Here is a 4413-nt window from a genome sequence, read left to right as displayed (position 1 = left end):
TTAAAAGATTTTTAGGCATAGTATAATATTTACCGAGTACATTTTTAATTAAAATATATAAGGCTTTATAGAAGCAGTAAAGATAACATGAATGTTGCTTCTACTAAAAAAACAAGCATTTATTTATTTTATTTTCGGTATCACTAACTTCCTAATAATACTGATAGATATTCATTCATTCAAACCCTTATCCGCACCCCAATGGTGCATAGGGCACTGCATCATATAAATGCAGAGTTATCTTGATCGTTATCACATGAAGGAAAGGTGATTAGCCCTCCACTTCAGGTACCAGGTATAATATGTATAATAATAAAACCCTTATCCGCACCAAATGGTGCATAGGACACTGCGTCATATAAACGAAGTGTTATTTTGATCGTTTACACATGAAGGAAAGGTGATCAGCCCTCCGCTTCAGGTACCAGTCCAGGGTAATATTAAATAAATGGGAATCGAACCTGGGACCTCCAGAACGGTAGCCGAGCGTGCTGACCATTACACTACGGAGGCGGACATACTGATGGATAACCGGTTTTAAAATGCTAGTCATCACAAATACAGATCCATATTCTGTTTGAAACACATATAGGGGATAAATTTGATTCTGAAGTTTTGTAATGGTTTTTAAATTTATAAACCAGTTGTCAATTAGTATTATCTGGAAATTGAAGATATTAATTTTTTATTGAATTTTAGTGAAATTGGTGTTATTTACACTACGTCGTTAAAAGCTTCTATATGTAATCAATGCTCAGAAGTTCGATTGATCTATATTATGTATTTAATGCGTTATTTATTTACCACTATTCCAGCTCAGTGAAGGTTCAAATTATTACATTTCAAGATGTATGACAATATGATTCAAGATTATTTGTGTGTATGCGTCCGTGAGTGAGTGACTAGTGGGATTCGTAAAAATATTGTAGCGAAACCCTGAACAAAAATTCTATTCATAAAAAAATATCAAGATACTCTATCCTCTAATCCTCTGTATCATTCCTCGTACATTTAAAATCATAATTTTGGAGAGAATTTCCATCTCTCTACATCTCTCCAAACACAACTCATTGCGTTATGTTACGAAATTTCCAAAGACAATGAGCAGAAAATTGGATAAATACCATCTTATTTCTTTTAATACTAATTTTTTACTTTGCTTTTGTGCAAAAGATATCACTTTGATAGTAATATCTTTAATAACGCAGCAAGCGTTATTAACCCAAATAATAGTTATTTTTTATTCCTAAACGATTTCTGGTGAAAATACAGTGAAACCCCTATTTTAAGTTTTTTAAGGGACTGAAAATGTAAATGTGGGATATTAAAAAGAAACATTTTGGTTTTATTTATTTTTTGTGAAAATCATGTAGATGAGATTTTTGCATAAAACAACCAAAATGGAGGGACCATATAAATTAGGGTATTAAAAAAAAAATTAGTGTAATGATAAATAAACTATGATTGCAAATAATGTAAAAAAAAGCGTTACAGATTGAGTCAAAAATAAAATGAAAAGATATTTTTGACTGGGAGAAAAAAACCTTAATGCGTAATAAATATACAAAAATATATCGGGATTGCAATAATTACACAAAATTGGTGTGAAAATGTTAAACTTTATAAAATTAATTAACATTATTTCCACAACTTTTTTTAGTAATACAATTTAACCTACCGGTTTTGACAAGAACCTTGTCATCATCAGGGTTTATTTTAATTCAAAAACATTAAAATACTCTCACCAAAAACTTCCACACACTCCGTAAAAATCCTAAATGTTATTTTTATTATTCATTGCATAGCAACCCCAAATAACAACTAATGGAATCACCCAACAACAGTATGAAGCTACGTAATACGCATACGTAAAGTGGAGAACACACAAAACACAAAAACCTACAGTGCAGAAATTTTAGGAACAGAAATTGGAAAAATATCAAAAATAGGACTGTTACTTAAATTTAATTGATTATTAATATTATTTAAATTTTATTTTATGGCTTTTTTAATTTCCAAAATCTCTAAATTATGCAATCAGTTAACTTTTTTATTAGAATGTAGTATTTCAATGCCATCTTTAAAATTAAAAGGATGATTGTTATTTAATATATTGTCGAAATAAAAGGTTTTAATAGAAAAAGTGGTTAAAACAATAAACCCTTATCTGCACCCCAATGATGCATAGGGCACTGTGTCATATAAACGCAGTGTTATCTTGATCGTTTACACATGAAGGAAAGGTGATCAGGCCTCCGCTTCAGGTACCAGTCCATGGTAGTATTGAATAAATATTACAGTGAATAAATCAATTATATTTATTTTACCCCCTTTGGGAATCGAACCCGAGACCTCCAGAACGGTAGCCGAGCGTGCTGACCATTACACTACGGAGGCGGACGGTTAAAACAAAGTTAATTAATTTTGTAAAGTTTATAAAATGTACCATAAAGTATCTGCGGAAAACATTCAAGAAATGAAAATGTTAAATCCTGGTTTCAGTGTATATCATTTCGCTCTCTGAAAATTCAAACAAATATTTTTCATCAAATTGATAACAATTGAATACGGGTTGATATAACAGGAAAATGTTTTGTGTATTTTTTGTTTTATTTTAAAATAATCATGAATCTCCTTTGAAGAATAATCTAACAAACGTCCCGTCGGGAAGACAATGGTACTTGGGCGGATCGTGATTGTGAGTGGTGGAAAAGTTGACCAGGGTTTGGCGGTCCGTCACGGCAAACGCATCGCAATGCTTTCTTTGGTACGATGAGCACTTCCACCTCACGAGGCCTTCTTTGTTCTGCCTCGGCTGGGAGAACGTGAAGCCATTCACCATCAAAACGTTTTTATTGTGCGCGCCTTTAACATAACGAACTGAAATCATTTTATGCGAATTAGCAATTGTTTAAGCTGAAATAGTAATTGAGAACACTTGTTTTTTTTTTAGTCCGACTCCGTAGCGTAATGGTCGGCACGCTCGGCTACCGTTCTGGAGGTCCCGGGTTCGATTTCCAGGGGGGGGTCAAATAAATATTAAGTGATTTTTTCACTCTAATATTTATTCAATATTACCCTGGACTGGTACCTGAAGCGGAAGGCTGTTCACCTTTCCTTCGCGTGTTAACGATCAAGACAACAATGTGTTTATAATGCAGTGCCCTATGCACCATTGGGGTGCGGAAAAGGGTTTGAATGAAATGTTTTTTTTCAGGAATTGTGCAGCTTTACATTTAAAAAAGTACATAATAAAAAATGGTTTTTTCTTTCTTCTTCCAACCCTTATTCGCACCCCAATGGTGCATAGGGCACTGCATCATATAAACGCAGTGTTATCTTGATCGTTAACACATGAAGGAAAGGTGATCAGCCCACCACCTCAGGTACCAGTCCAGGGCAACATTGAATAAATATTAAAGTGAAAAAGTCACTTATATTTATTTGACCCGCCCCCTGGGAATCCAACCCGGGACCTCCAGAACAGCCCAGCGTGCTGACCATTACACTACTGAGGCGAACAAAAATAGTTACATTAATAAAAATAAAGCCATTCTCACAATTCCACGTTTTTTACCACTTGAGTTACGTATATTAATTTTATTGACTAGTTTCGGAAGCTACAGATGCTTCCATCTTTTTCACAGTGTTCTCATTTACAATTTTTTCATGTTTTACCACTAAGTGGATGACGAAACACTAAACAAAAATTGTTTATGGTCACAGAATTTTACAAATCTGTGTTTCTTTTTACAAAGGTTCCCTTTCCAAAAATGTGGCTTATCGGTGAACAAAAATTTAATAGCGAAACGTACTGACTACAAATCAACTGTCAACTGTCAAATTGACAGTCTGTAGAAACAATGTTGTCAGTTTAAAAACCAAAACTCTAAAAAAAAAATTCTATTTTTAAGTTTACTAATTATGTTAATTTATTGATTTTTATTTTATGATTTATTGAAATTCATAAATATTTAGATTTGATTTATAATTTATTGAAATTCATAAATATGAACGTCTTTTGTTTTATGCTACCGTTTTGAGTGTGCTCAAGTCTTTGTTCACAAATCTAGATTTATCCACTTAACAAAGATTTGGACACACTCACAATATTGTGAGTAAAATAACTGGTCAAATTATAAGCTTGACAAAAAAATTAAATCATGTTTTCAGACGTATGTAAAATATTTCGGAAAGAATTCTTCATATATTTCATGAATGTTTCCGTTAAATAAAAAAACTTACTCGATTTAACCATAGATGGTGCCAATAACTCGCATGTGAAAGGCGATAATTAATGGATATACATATATACAACTTCCAAAATTTGAGTAGTGTGGTTGTCAATCACAGGTAGAATGGTGAATGTTGGGATAAAGTGATCACTTAAAACAGCCTGGTCGTAATCTCTAT

The 4413-nt window shown here is 32.8% G+C and overlaps 1 long non-coding RNA gene across 1 annotated transcript; it reads right to left on the bottom strand.

Moving 5' to 3' along the window:
* Positions 1-1343: 1343 nt before the first annotated feature.
* LOC148308122 (uncharacterized) lies at positions 1344-4048 on the bottom strand. Its single transcript, XR_015837738.1, has 2 exons — positions 3561-4048; positions 1344-2880 (listed from the first exon to the last, which is right to left on the bottom strand). It is a non-coding gene; the product is annotated as an uncharacterized LOC148308122 (long non-coding RNA).
* Positions 4049-4413: the final 365 nt, after the last annotated feature.

Source organism: Brachycentrus maculatus, unplaced genomic scaffold (assembly GCF_059751285.1).
Source record: "Brachycentrus maculatus isolate JH-2025_06_01 unplaced genomic scaffold, ASM5975128v1 h1tg000176l, whole genome shotgun sequence".
Lineage (NCBI taxonomy): Eukaryota > Metazoa > Arthropoda > Insecta > Trichoptera > Brachycentridae > Brachycentrus > Brachycentrus maculatus.
The sequence above is the reverse complement of the archived record's forward strand: the minus strand, read 5'-3'. Positions and strand labels throughout refer to the sequence as shown.